Consider the following 26,916-nt stretch of genomic DNA (forward strand, 5'->3'; position numbering starts at 1 on the left):
TAGCATTGATAGACGTGGAAGCAAAACTCTACGCATCCTGTCTACTGCAACAACTAGCAGAATAGATTCATGTTAGACAACTAATTCCACAATGCCAGACAGGTTTCAGAGCTGGTATGGGTGCTTCCACTAACCTGGCAACCCTGGCCTTGCTGGGAAACAAAGCCGGGCTCAAGAAGAAAAGGCTATTTATATGCTTTATTGACCTAAAGGCAGCTTTTGATTGCGTACCAAGAACCCGCCTACTGGAGAAACTGAAAGGTTGGGGCTTACCATGCAGCCTTCTTAACGCAATGATGGACTTGTACACAGGCACTTGGGCGCAAGTAAAAATCGGAGAGGGCAGCCACCTCACCAACAGAATACTAACAGCAAAAGGCCTAAAACAAGGGTGTGTATTAGCTCCCACGCTGTTCAACTTATATCTTGCTGACCTAGCCGAGGCTCTTGCTCCTGTAAATAACCACCCGCCAGTATTGGCCAAGAAAGGAATTGCATGGCTACAGTATGCAGACGACACAGTTTTACTCAGCCAAACACCTGTTGGGCTACAACATAGCATTAATGCATTTTATACATACATAACAATGCAAGGCCTAGAATTTAATTTGAGTAAAACAAAGATTGTCCGCCTAGTTGATAGGAAGTTTAAATCTGCTTCATGGTTCATAAATGGAGCCCAGGTGGAGGTTGCACCCACATATAAGTATTTGGGATTCACTATGGACCGCCTCTTGACTTTCAAGCCGCAGCTTGCTGTTGCTCAAGCAAAAGCCCACTCATTGACCTATGGCTTTAAAGTCCTAAAACAAAAACTGAGCTGCCCATCACACACTTACCTGCTTTCTGTCATGGCAGCAAGGCAAATGCCCACCGTCACTTATGGCGCTAAAATCATGCTGGGGAAGGAGGCAGTTTTTTTCAACCAAGTCCAGACGAAGGCCTACAAAACAGTTTTTTCGGACACCCCGACCAGCATCTCCAGCTCAGGTTCGTTTAGAATTGGGTCTGAAAAACTATGAATTTCAGAGTAGATGTGCCTTCTTTAAATTATGCTGGAGGATGTCTGCAGCTGAGATTGGTACTCTAAACAACCTATGTTGGATGGAAATTGAGGAGCAACAGCGTCACAATGATAAAGGCACCTGGCTTCATCACTTAAATAACTGCATTAAAGTTCTAGGTTTGCTAGAAGCCTGGGACCGGAACCCAGACAAAAAGGTGTTTTTTCGAAAGGCAAATGCTGTCACTAAGATGAAATCTTTAAATTCTGAAAAACAAAAACTAGCAAGCAGACAGCATGCCTGGACTGTAATAACATCATACAAAACTTTAGGGGCACAGGAATATCTAGCAGCAACCTTCAACCAGTCGCTGAAACATCGGTTCATGCTTTTCCGCTTTGGGTTGATGGAAACAAAGAATGTGGTCCCTTCATGGAGACAGCAGGATCTGATACATTCCTGTCAACTGTGTGGGTACAGACAAGAGTCATTAGAGCACATTTTTTGTGTGTGCCCGGCTTTGCTAGACCACAGGACATTATATCTGAAAAACATTTTTAAGACACTGAACATACGCTCATGCAGGCCGGCCATTATTAGCTGGCTTAGCGGACTTTCAATTCTGTTTTCTTGTCGAGGGACCAAAGTTATGGTACAGGCCCAGAAAGAATTAGTGAATAAAGTTGAAGCCGAGTGTGCATGGGCCATCATTTTATGATTAGTAAAGCTCTGAAAGTTTAGTTCCAGCCAGGAATTAGTCTTGGGTACAACTTAGGATTCTCACTGAGCTTCACTCATCCACAATTATAGTGTTCGTAAGGGAGCCAGAAAGTCCTAAAGTTAAGTTCAAGACCAAGTTTGGAATTAGTGGAGAACATTTTAGCTACGCACAACTCTTTACCGTGATATGTTTTAGTTTCAAATAAGCTTTATATGTTTTTATAATGGGTCTCTATTAATATAATGAGTAGGCAAAGTATTTATATTATTATGTATGTCGGAATTGCGACGGTTTTAATTGACTGTGTCAATAAACAAACTAGCTGTGGCGTAAACACTAATTTTAACAGATATACAAATAGTACACATTGATTATTTAATGCTAACATATTTAATAAGATTATTAAATGTTTAATATCGTTATTAAATATGTTATAGTTGTGTTGTGCTGGTCTTACTACACAAGCGGAAGTTACAACAAAAGTGCAGTTTGTGAATACTGAAAAGTAGTATAGGTACTGAAAAGGTAAACTTACTTAAAAGTGCAGTTTGTGTATCAGGCCCAGAAAGATTACTTATTAGTGTGTTTGTTACCCACTGCCTAAAAGTGCAAGAGTATGGATTAGTCAGCCCCAGCTCTCATAGGTGTTACAGGACCGATCAAATACCTTTTATAGAATAATTTAAAAATGGTGCTTACAGAGGTGACAGCATACAGGCTCCGGAGCAAAGCGATCATCAACACAATCAATGTCTGCAAAAGGCACTTGTGTAAAATTTAAGATCACGTGTAAATGTTATCCAAACGTGCGCTCGTTCTAGAATGAGCTTTACTCTTGTGATGTATGTCTGCAACACAATAACGTAACACGGGAATTTGTAAAGGGCCCTTTCACCTCCTGGGGCATTTAACAATGAGTAACAGACGTTTCTTGGCGCTAAACTCAATGTTATTCATTTTGTCGACCTTAGAAGGATAACTGGATGCTTCTGATCGTGAAGCCACACACAGGGAACGGGGGTGCATGAATTAGTTCAACGAGCTGACTGGCCTGTCTTGAAAACACTAATCCTGTGTACAGCGCTAAAGAGCAACCTGAGGTCACCATGAATTAAAAATGAGGAACATGTTATTTACAGGAAATAACGCAGAGGGCTCAATGATTTCACTGGTGTTTAATATGACTAAGGGAGTGTCCAACACCACCTGAGCCTCACCAGCGCTATTTATAGCTGCGGTTCCAGAAACTCCCTTCCCGCCACTTCCTCATCCAGTGCACACCTCTCTCTGTTCACACAGAGCCGGACCATCAAAGGGCAGGAAATGTACACATTTGCTGCCCGGTAACTATTTTCACAAAAAATGACTTTCCGAAGTACTCCAGAGCCTTTCAAGCTTTTTTTCGGGCATCCCCTGAGAAAATGGAAAAAGGTAAAAGCCTAAAAATGGAACACACTCTCAAAAGAGTTGGAAGGATGGGGGTACATATTTACTTTTCCTTTCACTGCTCCGGGTGTTTGGCCTGTTGCCCTCACTGCAAGGGTTAGTGGCCCCTGCCAGAGCACCTGCAAAGTGTCAATCTGGGGTTTGTTAATACTTGCACTAATATCTTGGCATGGCATAAAACACAATTAATCCTGGGTATTCAGCTCGCCGTTCAAAACTGTGGTGCTATAATGTTGGCCACCTTGATGTTTTCAACCTTTCTGGTTGGGCAGGAGCAGACGGGTGGGATGGGGAGAGAGTGAGGGGAGTGCAGTTTACTTGTCCCACGAACGCAGAGTACGTTACATAGCAAGGCTTGTCAGGAAGGCTTTACATCTGTTCGCAGGTGGTAATAAGAAAATAAATCCAGTAGGTCTAGCTTGATTCTTACACTCTGATTAAAACATTCCAAAAGTCTGCTGCCCTGAAAAAAGAAAGCAAAAAAAAAAAGATTACCTTCTGGATAGAATGCATTTATTAGATAAAGAATTTGGGCCCGATTTATACTTTTTTAGCGCCGCATTTGCGTCATTTTGTGACGCAAAAGTGGCGCAAACCTACAAAATACAATGGCATTTTGCAAGTTTGCGCCGTTTTTGCGTCAAAAAACGACGCAAATGAGGCGCAAAAAAAGTATAACTCAGGCCCTATGTGGGATGGTTCAATGTACTTTTGGAATGTAAAATAGGCCCTCGTGAAATACAGAGCTAGCATTCCGCAGAAAGGGGACTGTTCCAACAGCCAATCCAGTGAGGTGAGAGGGAAATGCTCCTCTGGATGGTGCGAAAGTCCACTCTATGTATATTTTAAACAATTGATAGGTATAGGCCAGGGAGTCCTAAAAATTGGCCTTTTGAAAGGAAATATTAATGCGCCCAGAGGAATCACATATAAGTAAAAGAAGGTGCATTATTACTACTGCTGTCAATCCGTACATCATGCCCCCGATACAGTGAAACCACTTTCGAAGAGACAAACAAAGCATTCGATAAGAGTGCATGGGCTATATCCCAAAATTCAAAATGCCAAAAATCTATTCCTTTAGTTTAAACCTTTAAGGAAACTTACTCTGTTTAATTTCTCCTCCGTTCTGTGGATGTAATTTCTGTGCAGCTGTTTATGTCGAAATGCTATGTGTAATAAGTACAAACACTCAAACCTGTGAAGCAGGGAAGAAAACATGACAAATACTAGATGTTTTACAACAGGAAGGAAATGACGACATTGTGGTGTACTTGAAAACTTCATGCAATATGTATGACTATTAACAAAAGCTATATATGTCAATGAAGTATAAAGTAGAAACGGAGAAGGAATAGTATGAATGGGGTAATGATATGATATATGTTACTCTGCAATTCTCAAGTTTCAGCGTTTAGTGGCATCCGTTGTTGTTGACAATCGTTAGTTTTTCTCTCAGGTTACCCAGGGATCTCTTTGTTTGAGTGGAGCGCCACTCTCTGGTACAAGTGATGACCATATCACGGCAATGACAAGTAAAGGCAGAGCACATCTTGGATGGACGGCGCGGGCACCATAGTTGCTGCTTGGCCTGGCTCTTCAAGACACAGGTGATTTAATTAAAAATGAAGCTATTCGGTACTTTTGAAAGCTGCTTTTTAGGACTTAAGTGAGCCAAGAGCATTTGATTTTTCTAAACTATATACATGTACTTATCCGGCTTGCGGTGCTAAATAGGGATGAGGCAGCCCACGTGCGGGGGGTGGAATTAATAAAAAAAAAAAGTACCTGTGCTGCCGGCACCACCGCACTGCTTCTCTCCTACAGACAGGCTGCAGGCACAGGTTCCCAGCCTGCACTGTGGCCCATCCTGACGCTGCTCAAAGCAGCCTTAGGATTGGCTGGGAGCGCCCAGCCAGGGCGCTCCCAGGCTGACTGGGAGCCTGTGCCTGCTCTTTCCAGCTCAGCAACACAGTGCCGGGCTGCAGAGAGCCTTCTGCGCATGTGTGTTTGGCCGGGCCGATACGGCCGGCCAACATACATGCGCAGTGAGGGGGAATGCTGTGCACTCCCCCTCAGTGCTCATCACAGCCTGTAGCCCCGCCCCTTTTACAAAAAAAAGATTGTTTTTATCATTTTTTGGTAAATGGTTTGCAGAGGGGTGGCGGAGGGGTGATGCCAGCCCTTTTCACCCACTGGTCTGTTGTTGCATCATTCACATTTTTCTTCAGCCCACTTAAGCCATGCCATTGGCTAACTTCAATGTGAGTGACAGTATTATGCTCCTTCACAAGCAGATCCTTCTAGATACAAGTCTTTCTCTTCAGTGCCGGAGACTACTATGGCAATGTGCGCATTTTGAGACCATATTCCAATGTTTGTTTTTATAATGGTGATGACCAAGCAGCTTCCCCAATATTAAACCTTTACAAAAACCATCACAGAACAATCATGGTCAAAGTAAAGGGCTGGCAGCCAAAGCCACACCTATTGGTTTTTGTTAATGTTTGTTGATTCTGATCTCAGCATATTTTTGTGATAAACCTGTTTTATCTGTTTTGATAGTGAATGAAAGAATGAAACAAGGAAGTCATATAGTCTAATTTCTTAGACCAAAGAGTGGCTATTTAGATTTAAATGGATGACATTTTCAAAGTTTACAAGTTATTGTGGGGACGTTTTTAGAGTGCTGAGGTAGAAAATGGGTACTGGACACAGGCTGTATCAATCAGAGCATTATGCCACTGGTGCCCTCGCCCATGAGCTTACTATTGAGCCCAAACCTGACCCACAAGTACACCCCTTTGGCAATTTACCCTCAGGGTAGCGACGTTGAACATTCCAAGGCTTATAAAGACCAACGTTGTGGGGCTAGAGACTCAGAACTCAACACACCAATTAACATGGGTAAAATAATTCAACATTCATCCAGCTCTAATACTTAAAAAATAGAAGTGTGTTACCACATCACATACAATGTAATACTGTGCACTGCATTTCAAGGCACAACAACTTATATAGGGTGTTTTTATAATAATCCATGGTTACTGGAACATAGCCAATACTGTTCCTGCAGGACAACCCCTAACAGTCTCATTCACACAAAAAGTCCTGAACAGTCTCTGTGTGTTTTTGGACACTTGCAAACACTGTGCTTCTTGGGAAATGCTGACCTAGATGGTGCCACAGGTTACAATACTCTCTCCTTGTCAGTATAGGCTTAATCCCACAAATCCACTCTTGCTATTTTACTAGGGCTGCACAGTACTTCACTGTCCATTATTGATCTTTTGATAGAACATGCAGTGCATGCACTCTTTGTTGGTCAGCGGAGGAATACCACCCCAGGTGGCGTGCACTACATTGCCCACGAAACACAAAGAGCAATGTCTTCTCCCCGGCCTAGTGACTTGTGTGGGACTGGCATATAAGACACTAGTGTAGTGAACCAAGTGAATGAAGGCAGTACCAGCACCAGTTGTGGAGGATGCATCGGTGCCCACAATGCTGATGGCTCAGCGGTTCTCCAAGGCTTGAGTTCAAGAAAAACTATACTTCTTGGTGCTCAGCTTCACAAGAGAACTAGGGTACAGTTGAGTTCCATGACAGGCTTTGATCGCAGAGGTATATAGTTCCATCCACTATGAAGTGATACGTTGGCTGTCTGTCAGGATCATGGGTAATAGGAGGCACAAAACCAACAAGACAGGCATGGCAAGGAAAACAAGGAAGGAAAGGAATTGGAGGACTTGGAGGGATGGTCAGTAGCAGTTGGGGTACAAAAGTACCACGTGGGCCTTCCATGTCAAGATCATTAAGAGACCAATTAGAGTGAAGCTTTGAGGGAAGGCAGGAGCTTCAGGGAAATTTAGAAACCATCAGAAACAGTTGTCAGTTGGCTCACAAGTGCTTAGTTAGATGTCTCTTCGACTTGTAGACTCACCCACAGTTTGCAACTTGTATGCTTCGTTGTTGTTTTCATCCCTTCTTTTTTTCCTCCCCTCTACAGGGGAGTCTACTTTTTGGTTTATTTGCTCCTGCATCTGCTGTCTAACTGAACCAGTTATGAACCAAATCTACTTTGTTGGTGTGTTCCTCTGATGCCATCTCATGAAACATTCTGTTGGCTTCATATCTGCTGTTCCTCAATTCATCTGCTTCCCAGTCCTCAGGTTCTCCGAGCTGTGGGAGTTTACTCTGCCCTTGACCCATTACTGGCACTTATTGGCCGATTATCTGATATGTCCTGGACTGGAGTGGGGGTTGCAGCTGGAGACGATTCAGCCTTGTATTAACTCTCTATGGGCCAGATGTACCAAAGGATTTTACCCATTCTGTGTTTATGGGAAAAAGCTTTCGTACATATGGCACTATATGTCTTTTATCTAGGAGGTACTTGGAGAACATGTGCCAGTTAATGTCTGTCTGAAGAATTACCAATACATACAAACCTAGTATCGAACCACAGAAGATGTGTCCGGTGTTTCTCTAACTCTTAATCCCATTTTCCTCTAATTGAGAGAATGCACTTTGAGCTTCTGTCACTCAGAACCATGTCACTATCCAAGGTTTATTAGCACTTGAACCAACCAAATGTATCCATTTTAGGTGGCAGACCTCAAAGCATCCCATGCCTCCCCCTCACAGAGCAATACTGGTGCTCTGATTGTATTGGAGTGCTCTTTCCTTCTGAGCAGCATGTCACTCATGCGAGGGCACCTCTAATGTCCCCCAAGCGGTCACTCAGCTATTTCCTCAAAGCAGGATCCAGACTTCCCTTCTGGCAGTCCCTCTAAGTTTCTGAACAGGAACCTGGCAAGAGTAGTTGGCAGTCTGTATCCTAACCCTGGAGAACAGAGAGTTTCTTGGTCACCACTGGTGTTGAGGCCCCACTTTCTGGTAGAGAAATATTTGCAGCCTGGCTGGCTGTTTTTGCTCCATCTTCATACCAAAGTTGCAGTAGTTGTGTTTTCCAACAGTCAGTCCTAAAACTAGCTCTCTGCCCTTCCTGCCTTTTTGCTTATTCTGCTCATGCTGGTCCTGACATGGCCTTTGTTGTTAAGTGCTAACAGGAGCATTGCTCCTGACAATAGCTGTGAGTCTCCTGTTAGGAGAGACACAAAACAAGGGTTCAAAATGCAGGCAGGCTGCCCCAACATATCATACTAATAACCTGTAGATTTTAGCCCTTCCAATGAACAATGGGCCATGAAAGTGCAGGAGTAAAGAGGAATCTCCCACAACTTCCTAAAACTTTAAAGGGGCCCTCTTTTTCCCCTGCTCCACAGACAAAAGTCATACACACTAAGAACGATGCCTGGAATGACCAAGGGGGGGCCTAGTAATTTATGTTACAGTCAGTGGCTCTCACCAACCCTCATCTTAAGTACCACTTGGTGAATTCCAGTGTGGCTTCAACAAGTGCCACATATACTCCACACACATCCTCCATGCACTGAAGAGTGGACAACCCATTTGTAGGGTATTGGTAGGTAAGCAATCCTCTCTGACAGAGGCATGGAAAAAAGGCTTGACTCAACACTAGAGTCACCGCTATAATGTCTGTCAGCCCTCGACAGTTTAGGAGACCAATGGAAGGCATGCTCAGCAAGATAGTGCACATGATGAATCTCTACAGACCACAGAACCTTGCTCTCTGTCCCAATCCATTTCACAGAAAAGCCTTTCAAACACACATCTGACTTTCATGTGTGCTAAAGTGAGGAAACAAAAATCTACACAAATAGCAGAATGAACCTGAGGCAAGGGGACATGCTCTATTGAGCCACGAAGAAGATATTCCTCCATTGTTAAACAAAGTACTGGATGGGTAACAAAAAATCCCCTTTTCCCATTTTCAAGAACCATATGTCCTTTATGGGAAAGGGATAAGTGTGTTATAATTTTATTATTGCAACATATTTTGATTTATTTAAGAAACTGGTATAGCAGAGCACTGAATGGTGTAGAGCAAAAGTAATGCCAATAGCTTCCTGCTCCCTCTGTAACTGTCAAGAAACAAAGCCATGTATTCACAATCTGTTAGAAAAAGAGAGTAAATAATTTTACAGTCACCGAGTACTGGTCACATAAAAGTATGTGATGTGCGATGCTGCATGCAGTGGGGGCAGGGGCAGTGATTGTATGGGGGCTCAAAGGTGTGGCAAAAAAAAAAAATATTCAGTACCTTTTTTGACCTTTCACCATCAGGTAACTACATATAAAATATCATGCAGCTTAAATGAAAAATACATTTTAAAATGTGTTACTCACTGGGAAATGCACTATAGTACATTGTGAAACCTCCATTAGTTAACGCACTGCAGAGGTCTTTGTGTAACCAGAGAGTGACAGAATTAAGTCTTGGTTGGTGCAGTTGAGAAAAGTGACTTGTATATTTTAGTGCTATGAGGTCAAAGACAGTGACAGAAAGCACTGTGAAAATATAATTTATTATTTTAAATCTGCATTACACACAGTATAAAATAGATTGCTACAAAATGTGCAAAATATTTAAGATAAAATGGTTCATCCGAAACATAGATTTTAGTAATACCCAAAGTGTACCTAATGCAATTATCTTTAACATTACCGGTCCTTCAACACCTTTAGGTGTAGTAAGCGCAATATAAATACAAATACAATTAAAAACACAAACTTCACAGCCCAGTTGTTAACTCTATGCGCTATCATTTAAAAATAATATATTTTTGTCATCACAAAGCTTAGAGTGATTAGGTCAGTTAAAGACAATACCGGCTGTAAGGCATCCTTTACATTTGCAGATTAACTTGTAGCTCACATTTGCAATTCTGTCAGGCAAGCAGGCACCCTGTTTAGCTGTTTGCCCGGTTTCAGTTTCACCGTACAGGAGACTTACTGAATGACACTTCAGCTGAAGCATTTAAACTATCGGAATTAACCATTCTGGGACGGTTGTAGTTTTACAAAAAGTAGGGGAACAGTGTTTCATAAATCATAAAAGTATGGGCATGTCGTGCCCCTCCGATCCAGACCACTTCGACCACTGGTTACAGTAAGTCCATAATTTGTGTTTCAAAAAAGCTCATTGTCCCAAATTCTTATAGTTTGGTAAAGTTCAATGTCCTTTTTGTAATGTATACCAAATGTTCATTTCGCAAACAAGCCACATGATGTTCTTTATGATGAAATCTGTCAGCCGACACGTTTCGTTCCCTTCTCGGGACTTCCTCAAGGTTCGTTTAAGTATAATTAAGTCTAAGTGGTTATTAAAGTCCAAAGATGAGCTGGCGCCCCAATAAGGAAAATATTGTATTGGGAAAAGCAGTATAGTATGGTTGTTTGGCTACGCCATTTTTAATCTACATTTCCATGAGAGACTGGTACCACACAGTCGATAGGTATGTTGAGATTCTTTCAAAATATAAGTGAGGGAGCAAGCATCCATCATCAGACCGTGTTACATCTTGAAAACAATTGCTTGTGTATGTGTCAAGCCAGCGGGGATAGTCCATTTGAAAAAATGTCCAAGTCCAGGGCTGGGCCAAGATCTTTGGAAAGCAAGCGGTTGAAATTTTGAGTGCTGACATAATGTCAGTCTACGAGATGGTAAATGCCAAGTCTAGTTTTGGGAGAGAAGGGTAGACAATGCAAGTTTTGAGACATCATGTAGGGTGATGTTATTCTTGGGTGAGAAAAGACTGTGTTCTTGGCACCTTTTTTCAGTATTTCAATAAACAATCTGAATTATGTAATAATGTGGAAAGTGTTTAAGGCATCCCAAATTCAACCAAAAATATAAGCTTCTTTTATTATTTGCGGATGATACAAGAATTTTTACTTGGGTAAGGCATAAAATATGTTGTTTCTTAAATAGATTATTTGCATTCATGAATGACCATTGAAAGTGAATTAACACTGGAAAAACAAGGATATTGGTAGTCAAGATGAACAACTGTCCCAAAAACTCTTAGTATGAAAGGTGTTACTCCTTAGTATGTATGTGAAAGTGGGAAAACATTGGCCACAGCACACAGAGAGTAATGTCCAACAGTAAGGCAGAAAAAGATATTCCTGGTGTGGTTCCGAGAGTTGAGGGAAGTATAAAGTTGAAACGAGTCTCAAATCCTGTTTGCAGATGGTGTCTTTATTCGTAGGTGCTTAGAAAGCATTGAGTCATCGTGGAGATACAGCCAACACGTGTTTCGTCACACAAGTGACTTTATCAAGGCTGAGTAAATGGTAAAGAACTGAAATAGGTATGGCTGCGCCAGGCAGCTGCAGGTGCGTATGTAAAAGGCTTGCATGAAATCGAAGATATGAGAAGGCCCTGATAAGCCTATAAAATGACCGAGTAGTAGCGTAGTGGTGAGCTGTCCGGTATCGGTATCGGACAGCTCACCACTACGCTACTACTCGGTCATTTTATAGGCTTATCAGGGCCTTCTCATATCTTCGATTTCATGCAAGCCTTTTACATACGCACCTGCAGCTGCCTGGCGCAGCCATACCTATTTCAGTTCTTTACCATTTACTCAGCCTTGATAAAGTCACTTGTGTGACGAAACACGTGTTGGCTGTATCTCCACGATGACTCAATGCTTTCTAAGCACCTACGAATAAAGACACCATCTGCAAACAGGATTTGAGACTCGTTTCAACTTTATACTTCCCTCAACTCTCGGAACCACACCAGGAATATCTTTTTCTGCCTTACTGTTGGACATTACTCTCTGTGTGCTGTGGCCAATGTTTTCCCATTTTTGCTCTAGGGTACTCCTAGTACCCGTTTTGGTGCCTACCGGGCAGTAAGGCACCGGGCCATTCTGCACCGGACTTTACTCTCACTTATCTATTCTTTCCAAACCACATGTTTACTGTCTAGAAGAGCGGCACCTCTCACCCTTACTGCCCCATTTCTCTGTTCCTATGTATGTGAAAGTGTTTGGTCAAAGACATTCCATGAAAGATTAATAGTCTGCCCGGCGTCATATCATCTGTATCTCATTCTGTCAAAAATATAGAAAACCTCTATCCCCTAGTCAAAGTTTTTGATCAAAACTTTGTTGCTAAACCCTGACGAAAGACACTGTAATCACACAGTATCCTTATACACTTAAAAATATATATACATGTTCTCTCTTTGAGGCTACTCAATTAATTATATTTGACATGCTGTTAACCCTGGTATGGAAAGATTTGAAATGTATATAATTCATTCAATCAATCAATTAATCAATCAGTATTAGTAAAGCGCGGCTACTCACCAGTGAGGGTCTCAAGGTGCTGGGGGGATGGGCCTCATCCAAAGAGCCACGTCTTGAGGTTCTTCCTGAAGATGGTAAGCGACTGGCTTTTGTCTGAGGTGCAGAGGGAGGTTGTCCCAGCTCTTCGCTGCAGTGTAGGTAAAAGATCGTGCTCCGGCGGTGGTTTTGTGGATGCGAGGGACATTGGCCAGGGCCATTTGGGCAGAGCAGAGGGATCTGGTGGGGTGTGGAAGGAGACCAGTGGTTAAGGTAGGCTGGTCCTGCGTTTCTTATTGACAGAAAAACATAACTGATACCTTCTAGCAAGGAGTTTTCTGCTACTTTATGTTGCATGGTCCACTTTCTCCTGAAGCTGTGTAACCTCGTCTATATTATAAGAAACAATTGATAATTGCCCGTGACTCTCTAAAACATGACATTTTACCTGTTTTTGTTTAATGTTGTTTATTGGTATCCATCAACAGTTACTCTATGGAACAGGATGTGTATCAAATGATTCTATAGAACATATACTATGGATGTTTGCATTACATCTGTCTTTTGGTAGCTGTTAAATACTATCTTTGTTATTGTTGTATTTAATTAGAAGATCTCAGTATTTGAAGTCCTCTTCTCTAAACTGAAGCTTGATTCAATATATCTTCTTTATATATACTAAGTCAACAAAACACCTTAAAGAGATGATTTAGGTTCTTATGCATATCTGTATAAATTATATTGCAATGTTTAAAGATTTTTTAATGATTTCTTTAAACATTCGGAATGTTATGGTACCAAAGTATTGTTGTCAGAATGTTGTCTGACATTAATATTGTATCTAAAATATGGCCTCGTTTGAGTTTATAATAGAAACTCCACATCAAATGGAATTTAATATTTGTAAATGATAAGCACAACACAATATTTATACGATTTCTGTAGGTGATATTCTCACACTCAACCATAAATGCTGCCTTCTATGTTGACCAATCAGTCCAGAATACTGCAGCCAGACTCAAAGCAGACATCAGGAACAGTGACTCCAACCTCACTACACTAGACAAATGCCACTGGTTTCCCATCAGCTTTCATACGTCATCCCCGCATTACACATAATCCCTGCAGTAAGCCTACCCAATGGCCATTAAGACCAGTACTTCCATGACCTACACAACCTAAAAGCTGACAATTCCAAAGGCACACGCTCATTCTTTCCAGACAATGGAAGTTCATAACACCTTTTCCCCATTTTGGAAACAATTTGCTCCATCACATTAGAACCATTGCTAGCCTACTAGCCATTAGGGATATATTAAAAACTTATTTTCTGAGACATTCTACCCCTTCACCTCTGACAGAAAATGAGGGCAATAATTATTAGCTCTCCTCTCGACTAACACCCTCACTCCAGCACTCCAGGCCATACTACACTGCAGTCCTAAAGCCACTGAATGTGAACAGAACCAACAATCACCTCTAACCATCAGCCACATGTTTGTAGCTAAAACCAAAAGCCACTGTGTGTCTCACCCGTACCTGTAGTACCTCTGTGTAACTAGCAAATACATCCTTGAGACATGTCCCTTTACATGAACCAGATTGTCTACAAGCACCCTACAACACTCTCTTTGAAGCACAGTGTCGCAACCCATGTGGTATTCAGAACTAAAAGCTGATACATATATAGGCTCAGGGTGAAACTGAGGTTTAATTTTCTTAAGACTTACCCTTACATCACTGCAGTGCCCATTAGCTGCAGAAGCGCTCAGGCGGGCAACTCTTAAAACTCAAGAATGAAGAGTGGTAATATTGCGGAAGCAGAATAACACACAGTCCCAGTTAGAATAGGAAATTCAAGGAAACCTTCAATGTTTGTTGATGATTATTCATGAATACTCACTTCAAAGAAATCTACGCATTCAGAAGTCTAGCAACTTACATTTCTGAATAGGTAAATGTTTTGCATAGGTACATTTACTAAGTTTTGTTTCTCCTTGGCTCTACCACCAAGTTAGGGAGTGCTCCATCTTCTTTTCCATCCTACAAATGGTTTGCAACTGTCCTCGACATGCATAAATATTTGATCATTTACACAGTGGGAAAATGCTTACAATAGCTTTGTGAATACCCACAAGCATGCAGGTTTGTGAGCGTGCCACCCTTTGTAGCTGACCCCATATTGAAATCCAGCAACTGGCCCGTTACGTTATTTTAACGTAAATTAACACCACAATGATGGTGAGTAATTCCATTTCCACAAGTTAATTTATATTTCATATCTTACACCTATGTTTTATGTGCACAAATAGCCTTTTGAATTGGGTCCTATGTATTTTGGGGACCAAGTTGTGGCATACTGTGGTTCTGAATAGTCCTTTAGCAAATAACTCGAGGCTAGTAAGATATAATGGGACCAGGCTTCTATTATCAGTTACCAGCTAAGAGTAGCAGTCCAAAATCACAACTAATGTAGCAAAAATCAGTAGTGATATGGTTATTGTGAACAAATAAAGGCAGCACCAAAGGCTGTAGCAACTGTTTGAACAGAGTTCACCAACATGCAAGTGTTTGGCTGCCAATCAAGTGTAACCTTCAGGTATGAATCCACTTTATCCCGCTGGTGACTGGTAAAACTTACAAACCAACACAGACCCCACCATCTAATTCACAAGCCTATGGATGAGGTTTAGGGGATAATTTAAAAGTAGGCAGTAATGAGATATCTGCTAAAAGGGTGATTTTCTTGTCCACACATGTCTGCAACCCTTATATCATTTAGGGAGCAGTTTCAGGGGCTGTACCTCGTTGCTGTGATGTAGTTAGCTCCCCCATCAGGGACACCCTTTCGGCGAACCTGAAACTAAGGAGAATGGAATTGAATGGGCAGCTGTAATGAAATGTCACCCTCATGTTTTTTGGACTGATGTTGATGGTTGTTTGACTCTCACAGTGCACTGAGGCCTGCTAAGCAGACGTCAGTGCTTGTGCCTTTATCCTTAAACTAATATGTCGAATTGGCTTCATCCAAATGGCTGGGTTAGCTTACCTGTAAGTCCCTTGCAAATGGTACCCAGGATACACTACATCAGTAAGATAGAGACTGCAGCACTGGTTGTGCCTCCCTGGATGGGACACAAGTAAAACAAGGCTCCCAGCCAGCCATGTGCTGGCTGGAAGGGCAGTTTTAACTGATAGCCTAACTTTGATAGTTAAAGCAATGGCAGAGCCAGACTTCCCCCTAGTATATGAGTAAGTCACCCCTACAGCAGGCGTAGTAGGCATTATTGAATGGTGCAAGATATCTCATGGGCAGAGCATGTATTTTATATGTCATGGTAGAAAAATTGGTAACTTGTTGTTTTTACTATGGGAAAGGTTGGTCGCCCAATTGACGAGTACAGAGTTACATGCTGACCGTTAAGCTGTGGTAACACTGGAATGGTGTGACCAAAGTGGACCCTCCAGGGTATCAAACAGCTTGTTACACTGAGCTTGGCTCTCAGGTCGAAATTAATGTAACAACTTGCCATGTGCAACTTTAGCAAATTTTCACTTTGTTGCCTTCAGTCCCCTGTGCTTATACTGGTTTTACACATGGGCCTGTAGCAGAGGAAGTTTTTTTCCCTCCTGGGGAGAAGTACTAATGACTCCCAGGAAAGGATAAAATAGGGCCCTGCTCTGGAACGAGATGCCACCACCCTCTTGCAGGCAGTCACTTAGGCGTTGGCCCAAAAGGTGAGCTTCAAAGGAGAAATGCTGCCTCTGAAGGGCAAATGGGTAGCATTTGAGAGAGAGACAGCTCCATTGATCAGGCAGACAGGCTGGCACTTGGGACAGGAGAGGGAAAACTTCTTTCTAAACTGATTTTCTAGGGGTGTGTAGCCCCCTTGGTAGTCACACTCTGGTTTGGGCTACGAAGCTTCACACACAAAGAAAGGGGTCCAACCATATTTAGAGTGGGCAGCATAGTGCATCCAGGGATGCCCAGATGCCACACTTCGCAGGAAGTGGTCATTAGGTTGAAGGGACCCTGGTAGCCCATTGGCTACCAATGGCATCCTACCGTGAGGGCATTTTTCTGAACATAAGTAGGGTACCCATGGCACACCCCAAACTCAGATCTCGACTGGACTGGAAAAAGGACCGAAGAGGGACTGACCTCCTACACCATGGAACCAGCAAGGAGAGGCTGCACCGGCATGGACAGCACCTGCTGAACCTGGTGTATAGCAAAGGAGAGTGACTGTGTCTGATGTGTCCTGCTCTGGAGCCCAGCCAAAGCCAAGAGACTCCAAGGGCCACTGGGCTGGCCTCCTGTTCACAGCACAGGCACACAACAGCTGAGAAGCCTGGTGGAGCAGGTTGGTAGCCCGAAGGCTTCAACCTGCTGCCAACCGCTGACGTGCAACACTAGGGACCAGGACCTGATGCACAAAATTGCAGCTGAGTTCTCTGATCCCGGGAGTGTCATCGGAATGCAGCTAGGACCCCAGAGGACGAGTTATCAACCACAGAAGGACTGGGCTGTGACTTTAATACTAGGTGACCAGTAGATCAGTGGTGACTGAGCTTCTGCAAGCACTGAGAGGATTTTGAGGGACGTTGACCCTGTGACCAGGACCACCTCACCTCCTTAGTAGACCAAGGAGTAGTCACAGCAGAACCCCCTTGGACTGCATAGCATCTACAACATCCTTTGAGCATCTTCAGCATCCTTCATCCCTTGAAACAGGACCACTTCAATGGAAAAGCCCTGCAATGGATAAAAATGCCTGGAGCTGACTGAGGATTGCTTCACCTGCTGAGTTAACTGGTTCTGAGGATTTTGCTGGTCCCTCTGACTGGCTCCATGAGTTAGTCACCTAAAGTCACTCTAAGTGACTGCATTCCAACTAGCCCAAACCTTTTGGTGAAAAGGTTTTTAAGTGTCAAATTCATTGAATATACCAGTTTTTGGTTGCAGTTGAGTGAAATAATTTGATATGCTATACCTAGTAAATTATATATCTCCGGAAGCCTTTAGTAAATGTTTTTTATTGTGGTGTATAAAAATACATTAAAAAATCATGCCTATTTTTTTTAATAAAATTGGTATAAGATTTTGTTTCTGTTTTGTTGCTTTCTTGTTCAATTGGGTTGGTGCGGTTTAAATGCTTTACACTTGTTCCTTTGTGTAAGCCTTGCTGTGCAGAACCACAGCTAGCCAGGGTTGAGCTGAAGGTTTAACAAACAAAACCTAAGAGTCCTAAAGGGGTTGGTAATAGACTACGCAGTGAGGTCGCACAACCGCACCATGCAATATATCCCATTTCCTCACAGCAGTCAAATTAAAGGTCGGCCCACCAACATCATTTTTGCTATTTTTCCTTCTTTCTGAGACTATGATGAAAGTCACGGTACTCTCAGGCAGATAGCCCTTCAAATGTCTCCGAGGCTCAAGAAAAACCTCCCAGCTTGTGGGAGACATGAGTTATATGATTACTAAAATCAGAGCCACAATTGAGAGGGTTGAACACCAGGAATAATAAGTGATCACAGTTCTTCCATACCATCGTAGCATGTGTAACTATAGCCATAGCTTTCATTTCCACCAAAAAGCCTCTCACATTAAATGTTTGAGTCAATTCTAGACAACAATATCTATCACATCAGTGGGCAGCAATAAATTGGGTCCACCATAAAGTTGGCAAAGGATGCTCTTAGTTGCTATGGTATCATTGGACATGTTGTGTACCAGGCCAGTCCTTCTCACATCAGGTAGATTTCCATTAGGACCCAGGCAGTGAAGGTACACCAACGTACTATTTGGGGCAGGGAAGTCGAACATCTGTCCCGTGACTCACTCCCAAACTTACCTGGAAAGGATCCATGTTAGGCATAAATATTACCTGCCACTGACTACAAGTATTTTCTTGGGTTCCCTTCAACGTTTCCCCTTAGAGATCACACAAACAAGACAACAGGACTAGTGTTATTCGAGGCTTTTACTAGAAGTCAAATTAATGCAGGCTATATACAAAAGTATAGTAATAAATATCACCATAATTGTGCAGACAAAGAATGAACAGAACATAAATAATATGTAAAGATACAATTATGTTATTGTACATAATTTCCCTTCCTACTTAGTCTTTGCTGATAGGAATAAGCACCTAAAATTCTGTAACTGGGAGAGGTGCAGTACATTATTGCATACCTGTTTGGTACGTGCAGGTTGCCTTGCCTTCCAGGTCAGTCTCTATACTGCATCACAAACCTTTGTGAGAATCCGTCCCAGTGATTAGTGAAACAATGTGTAAAGAATTATGTTTTAATTCTTACAGTCTTACATTTGAATATCCATATAGGAAATCACTTGACCTAAATCTAAAGCACTATGCATTATTTCTTTATATCAACTAATGGCATACCGTTATGTTGCATAAAACATCAGCAACATATTGTTGGATAGTATCATCATGATATCACCATAGCAATCAGCATTATTGATGAAAGATCAGGATCTTTAAGCTAAAAGTGTATGGTGGGTAGATGCATGGTGGGCACCAATAGATATAGGGCCTGATTACAACTTTGGAGGAGGTGTTAATCCGTCCCAAATGAGACGGATATACCACCAGCCGTATTACGAGTTCCATAGGATATAATGGACTCGTAATATGGCTGGTGGTATATCCGCCACTTTTGGGACAGATTAACACCTTCCTCCAAAGTTGTAATCAGGCCCATAATGTGTAATCCTACAGCAATCAGTTTCACTATCTTTCACTTCATGTTAAATCCACGAAGGTTTAGTATGCAACACAAAAAGTTGAATTAATTTACAGTGTAGGGCAGTAGAAAAATAATAAAAGCCACACCATGCTTCAAAAGCCTTGTATAATGTTCTCCGGTTAGAAGTTAGAACTGACACAAACACACAGCCCTCAGTTTACAAAGGGAATCACAAATGTGCTTCTGTAAAGGTATTCCTGTGCATGAATGTAGAGTAAGAAATGTTACCCATTCACATAACTCAGCAGTTGGGTGTCTGGAAATCTGCTTCAGTTGCAGATTCGCCAGCATCCTAATATATAGGTCATATGATGTTTTAAATATAGCTACTTCCTCCATGCAGCTTGATGAGCACGGTACTTGATATGCATTGGGGAAAGGTAGTGCCACTGGGCATTTCCACATTTTTTTTGTTTTTTCTCCACAGGGAAAACTTATTTCACTGTAGTAAAACCCCTTCTCTTACACTCTAAAAAGTTCTGGTGTGGTCTGTTTCCCTTCCCACTCTGGAAGGGATTTACTCCTGGCATTTGCTGGAGAAAAGCTCCCACCATTTCCAAGGTAAGAAAAGGTCAAAGAGGAGTTTTTGAATGTCCACAAACTAGGAAGTTTGTAGACATTCACAAACTCTCATGGCAAACAATGCTATGATCCTTGGGAGGGCTCTACAAACAGCAGCGGTACATAATTACGCAGTAGAAAGTGCATTGCTTTTGGTAGGTGTGCCTTTGTGGATACCTGACAGGGATTAATGGATCCATTTTTGGCCATAGTCATAAATTTATTTTCAAAAAGTGTGTTGAGAGTCGGGCTCAAAATATACAGCAGGGAAAGATGTAAGATACTGTAAATTTTGCAGAACCAAATTTCAGCTTTGCTAAGACCTCTGAAATTTTGTGAATATACAATTTTTTCAAAGCATCTGACCATTTCTGCCTAGGAAACTTTAGCTCATTCGAAGTGAAGCTTGTATCAAAAGCTTCATTCAAAAATGAAATTTTAAAGGGATTCTTCCAGTAAATTAAATATCTCTTAACCACTCGGGTGCCTTGGACGAGGTCACCTCGTCCAAGGCACCGGTTCCAGGGTGCCTTGGACGAGGTCACCTCGTCCTACACCCGAGAACTGGGGGAGCGCTAGCGCTCCTCCCATGTGAACCCCACCCCCCCCAAGGCGGGGATGGAAGGGGAAGCCCTTCCCCTTCCACCCATGACCCCCCCGCAATCTGATGACATCAGCGCACGCACAGCGCACCGACGTAATCAAGTATTGCCGGGCCGAGCTGGAAGCCATTTGCTTCCAGCGCGTCGAGGGAAGAGGACTTCTCTAGGTAAGTCCTTCCCTTTTTGGGGGTTTTGGGGGGGGGGAAACAGACACGGGGGGAAAGGAAAGGGTTTTTCCTTTCCCCCTGTGCCTGCTTCCACTGGATTCCTGCATAGACACCAGGGATTTTTTGGGGTATGTTTATTTTGGGGGCGACCCCTTGGGCAAGGGTCACCCCCCTGGGGGGCTATTTTATTTAGTATTTTGCCCCCCCCCCCCAGGGGCAGATCGCTGTTTTTTCGGCCGATCTGCCCCCAGGAGGGGGGCGAAATCCACTAGACACCAGGGATTTTGTTTTGAAAGTTTATTTTGGGGGCAACCCCTTGGGCAAGGGTCGCCCCCCTGGAGGGGCTATTTTATTTAGTATTTCCCCCCCCCCCCCCCGGGGGCAGATCGCCGATTTTTCAGCAGATCTGCCCCCGGGGGGGGGGGGGAGGCGAAATCCACTAGACACCAGGGATTTTGTTTTGAAAGTTTATTTTGGGGGCGACTCCTTGGGCAAGGGTCGCCCCCCTGGAGGGGCTATTTTATTTAGTATTTCCCCCCCCCCCCGGGGGAAGATCGGCCGATTTTTCGGCTGATCTGCCCCCGGGGGGGGGGGGCAAAACCCACTAGACGCCAGGGATTTCCTTTTATATGTTTATTTTGGGGGCGACCCCTTGGGCAAGGGTCGCTCCCCTAGGGGGCTATTTTTTTTTTCAGTTTCGGCCCCCCCGAGGGCAGATCAGCCATGTTTTTGGACTATCTGGCCCCTGGGGGGGGTCGAAGCACACAAGGCGCCAGGGATTGTGTGGTGTGTGTGGTGTGTGTTTGGGGGCACCCCTTGGGCAAGGGTCGCCCCCCCAAAGTGGGGAAAGTTCGTATTGGCCATCTCTGCCCCCTTTGGGGCCTATTTTTGTAGGCCCATCTGCCCCCAAGGAGGGCAGAAACCACCAATACGCCAGGGATTTTTTTTTCCCCTTTTTTTGTTTTGTGCTGGGGGTGCCCCCTTTGGGAAGGGTTGCCCCATAAAGGGGGCACAGAGCTGTTGCCCATTTATGCCCCCCTTGGGGGCAGATCGGCCAATTTGTTTTACACCCATCTGCCCCCAAGGGGGGCAGAATCCACTTAGGTACCAGGGACAATTTCTAAGTTCTTGGTGGTGGGGTGTTTGTCAACTGGCGAAGTATTTGTATTTGTGATTATAACAATGTATTTCTTCTTTTTCTTCTAGTTCAACACTTTTGCTTCCTTTGCTGTGGATCCTTGCGGTTTTGGCAGTAGTTGTCCTGCGGTTTGCGTAGTTGCATGTTTTAGGTAAGTGAAAGCAATTTACTCCAAAGGAGTATTGTTGACATGCATGAATGACATGTTTGTAGGTGGTGTACTAAATGCAGTATTGTGTGTGAAATTGTCCTTAGATTTGAGCACAATGATATTGTGTTGTCATATGTCTAATTTGCTTTTTTCTTTTTTCTTTTTAGTGTGATATCATTGGTGATTGCTGTGTCTGTGCAGAGTTGTTGCTTGGTGAGTAGCTTTTTCAGGCAAGTGAGTGGTATAGTTTTTAGTACATGACTCTTTGTGATAAAGCTACACTTTGTTTATTACTTATTTTAGTGCTAGTTGTTGTTGGCAATCCATTTGTTGTTAGTGAGGATCATGGCTAGCCGCAGAGTGACCGCTCAGCAGGTTGTTGGCATGCTCTTTGAGTCATCTTCAGACCATGATTACGAGACTGACTCTGCATCTGAGGCAGAGGAGGAAGTGGGAGATTCTGGCAGCGAGTTTTCTGTCCGAGAGTATTCTTCTGATGAGGAAGCTACTCTCAGTGCAGATGAAGGGCCTGTTGTAGAGGAGGACATTGATGTGCCAAGAGTGCAGCAGCCTGGGGCTGAAGGGTTTCCCATTAGAAGACCTGACACCTGGATTGCCCCAAACATGGAGCAGCCACAGTTACCTGCATTTACTGGTCTCCCAGGGTGTAGAATCAATACGGAAAACTTTTTGCCTGTCCATCTCTTTCACTTGTTTATGGACGATGTATTTTTGGAAGAGATTGTGTTGCAGACTAATTTGTATGCAGAGCAATATTTGAGGGACAACGCTGCCAGACTTAAGCCTCAGTCTAGAGCTACTCAGTGGGTTCCCACATATCTGGAAGAGATGAAAACGTTTTTAGGTTTGACTTTTTTGATGGGGTTAATCAGGAAGCCGTCACTGGCTTCTAATTGGTCTACTAGTCCCTTGATGGCAACGGGTATATTTCCTGCAACTATGACACGTAATCGGTATTTGTTTCTTCTTCGTATGCTGCATTTTGTAGACAATGCTTTAGCCTTGCCACGAGATCACCCTGATTGTGACCATCTTTTTAAGATTAGGCCTGTCCTTGATCATTTTGGAAATCGGTTTTCAGAGGTCTATGTTCCAGACAAAGAGATAAGTGTTTGGTCCTTTTCAAGGGGCGTTTAGTTTTTAAGCAGTACATTCCTAGTAAGAGGGCACGGTATGGAATTAAATTGTATATGCTGTCAGAAACCAGTACAGGATATGTGTATAATTTCCGGGTCTACACTGAAAGGGATTCCAGTATTGACCCTCCTGGTTGTCCGGCCACTTTTGGAGTTAGCGAAATAATTGTGTGGGAACTTGGTAGACGACTGTTTAACAAAGGTCACCATTTGTACGTAGATAATTTCTACACTGGAGTGCAGTTGTTCAAGGAGTTGTTTAGAGTGGACACTGTTGCTTGTGGCACAATCCGTTCTAACCGGAAAGGCTATCCAAGGGAGCTTGTCTGTAAAAAACCTGAGAGGGGACAGTGCAGTGCCTTGCGGAATAAAGAGCTGCTAGCTCTGAAATTTTCAGACAGGAGGGATGTGTACATGCTGTCTACCATCCATGATGAGAGTACTTCCCCTGTGACTGTTTGGGGTCAGGTTGCGGAAGTGCGCAAACCTGCGTGCATTTTAGACTACAATATGCACATGGGTGGTGTTGATAGAGTAGATCAGAGGTTGGAACCTTACACTGCTCTTCATAAGTCTTACGTGTGGTATAAAAAGTTGGCCCTACATTTATTTCATTTGGCAACTTTTAATGCTTTTATTGTATTCAAGGATTGTTCATCTGAGTCAAGGATGACATTTGTTAAATTTCAGGAGTCAGTGATAGAAAGCCTTATTGTGGTGGAACAGGCAAGAGTTCCTAGAGTAGAAGTGGTGGAGGATGTGGCTAGATTGAAAGATCGGCACTTTCCAGATCACATTCCTCCCACTCCCAAAAAAGACTTGCCCACAAAGAAATGTAGAGTATGTGCCCGGAGATCAATCCGGAGGAAGAGCCGGATGTACTGCCCCGAATGCCCTTCAAAGCCTGGGCTGTGTGTGCCCAGCTGTTTTAGAAGTTACCACACAAGGAAAAACGTTTGGGAAATACCGTGAGCGTAAACTGTCTGTTTTATATTTTCATATGTTGAGTTTCACGGTTGGCATCACTGTCATGTATTTAGTTAGAGCTTTTGTGTTTGTAGTTTTGTACTTATTTTATAATTAGTTAGTGGTTTCTTTGTTGTTTATAAACAAAAAAAAAGTGATGGCGGTGTGCGTTGGGTGGCGCTTGGCTGGCGGTGTGCGTGGGGTGGCGCTTGGTTGGCGGTATGCTTGGGGTGGCGCTTGGCTGGCGGTGTGCTTGGGGTGGTGCTTGGCTGGCGGTGTGCGTGGGGTGGCACTTGGCTGGCGGTGTGCGTGGGGTGGCGCTTGGCTGGCGGTGTGCTTGGGGTGGCGCTTGGCTGGCGGTGTGCGTGGGGTGGCGCTTGGCTGGCGGTGTGCTTGGGGTGGCGCTTTGCTGGCGGTGTGGGTGGGGTGGCGCTTGGCTAGCGGTGCCAGCCAAATGCCAGTTCACACAGTCATCAGCTGGTGTGATTGCTGTATCAGGCATGTGGGCGTATGAAAGTGATGGGCCCTTGACTGGCACTGTCTGTCGATGCGAGTGTTGTAATGTGCTGGGCCCGTGGCTGGCGGCGTGAATGGTCTTGTGCATGTCATGTATGAAAGGTGTGTGAATGGACTGTAAAGCGGTTGGTGCCTTGCCTTGGCTTTACAGCTCACGAGCTGTGAGTCATTGGTTCTGTTTTTTGGCCTTTCAGTTATTACCAGTGCATTTCACTTTTGTGAAATCTCTTGTTAATAAAATTTGATCTACTGAACCATCACTCACCCTCGTGCCAAATCCAACCAGTATGTGTGGTACAAATGACAAAACCTGCTCCGCTGTAATCAGGCATCGCAGCACAAGTGAGACACGCTAAGTGTCTCAGGTGGGACCCCGATGATGAAGCATGCCACCAACTTGGTTGGTGGGTGAGGGGTCTTTTTCACATAACCTAAGTGGGTTTCTTTTCACAATTTTAGTGTTTGGCACATCACAGACGTATGTGGACACATCAAAATGATATATTACAAAACTACCTGTGTTTGGGGGGGAGGGGCCACCTATGTTTTTGGTCCTGGGTGCGGCCTTCATCTAGGGAAACCTACCAAACCCAGACATTTTTTAAAACAAGGAGTGCAGGGAGATGTGGCTTGCGTGGATCCCCCAACATTTTCTTACCCAGACGCCTCTGCAAACCGCAAAATTTGCTTAAAAAAGCATATTTTCCTGACTTTTATTTGTATGATCACCGCTCCAGCACAAAATTCCTACTCCCCAGCGTTCCCCTCAGTCTCCCAAGTAAAATGACACCTCACTTGTGTGGGTCCCCAAAGCAGAGTCAGCCTAAAGATGTATAAAAGAAGAATATGTCCTTATCAACTCGCTCTGCTATCCCCTCTATCTCTACAAGTTTTTGGCCTTATTCTGTTGCAGGCACCTGGCCCACCCATACAAGTGAGGTATCATTTTTATCGGGAGACTTGGGGGAACGCTGGGTGGAAGGAAATTTGTGGCTCCTCCCTGATTCCTGAACTTTCTGTCACCAAAATGTGAGGAAAATGTGTTTTTTTAGCCAAATTTTGAGGTTGGCAAAGGATTCTGGGTAACAGAACCTGGTCAGAGCCCCACAAGTCACCCCATCTTGGATTCCCCTAGGTCTCTAGTTTTTAAAAATGCACAGGTTTGGTAGGTTTCCCTTGGTGCCGGCTGAGCTAGAGGCCAAAATCGACAGGTAGGCACTTTGCAAAAAATACCTCTGTTTTCTGTCAAAAATTTTGATGTGTCCATGTTGTGTTTTGGGGCATTTCCTGTCGCGGGTGCTGGGCCTACCCACACAAGTGAGGTATCATTTTTATCGGGAGACTTGGGGGAACATAGATTAGCAAAACAAGTGTTATTGCCCCTTGTCTTTCTCTACATTTTTTCCTTCCAAATATAAGAGAGTGTGTAAAAAAGACGTCTATTTGAGAAATGCCCTGTAATTCACATGCTAGTATGGTCACCCCAGAATTCAGAGATGTGAAAATAACCACTGCTCCTCAACACCTTATCTTGTGCCCTTGGAAATACAAAGGTTTTCTTGATAGCTATTTTTCACTCTTTATATTTCAGCAAATGAATTGCTGTATACCCGGTATAGAATGAAAACGCACTGCAGGGTGCAGCTCATTTATTGGCTCTGGGTACCTAGGGTTCTTGATGAACCTACAAGCCCTATATTTCCCCGCAACCAGAGGAGTCCAGCAGACGTAACGGTATATTGCTTTCGAAAATCTGACATTGCAGGAAAAAGTTACAGAGTAAAACGTAGAGAGAAATTGCTGTTTTTTTCACCTCAATTTCAATAATTTTCTTTTTCAGTTGTTATTTTCTGTAGGAAACCCTTGTAGGATCTACACAAATGACCCCTTGCTGAATTCAGAATTTTGTCTACTTTTCAGAAATGTTTAGGTTTCTGGGATCCAGCATTGGTTTCATGCCCATTTCTGTCACTGACTGGAAGGAGGCTGAAAGCACATAAAATTGAAAAAATGGGGTATGTCCCAGTAAAATGCCGAATTTGTGTTGAAAAATTGGGTTTTCTGTTTCAAGTCTGCCTGTTCCTGAAATCTGGGAAGCTGGTGATTTTAGCACCGCAAACCCTTTGTTGATGCCATGTTCAGGGAAAAAAACACAAGCCTTCTTCTGCAGCCACTTTTTTCCCATTTTTTTGAAAAAACAAAATGTTCACTGTATTTTGGCTAATTTCTTGGCCTCCTTCAGGGGAACCCACAAAGTCTGGGTACCTCTATAATCCCTAGGATGTTGGGAAAAAAGGACGCAAATTTGGCTTGGATAGCTTATGTGGACAAAAAGTTATGAGGGCCTAAGCGCAAACTGCCCCAAATAGCCACAAAAAAGGCCTGGCACAGGAGGGGGAAAAGGCCTGGCAGCGAAGGGTTTAAACAGTTAGAAGTTAAACATTTCTAACATTTTCAAAATGTAGAAAAGTTATTTAGGAGTTTGA

The sequence above is a fragment of the Pleurodeles waltl genome, chromosome 4_1 (genome assembly GCF_031143425.1).
Source record: "Pleurodeles waltl isolate 20211129_DDA chromosome 4_1, aPleWal1.hap1.20221129, whole genome shotgun sequence".
In the NCBI taxonomy this organism is placed as follows: Eukaryota; Metazoa; Chordata; class Amphibia; order Caudata; family Salamandridae; genus Pleurodeles; species Pleurodeles waltl.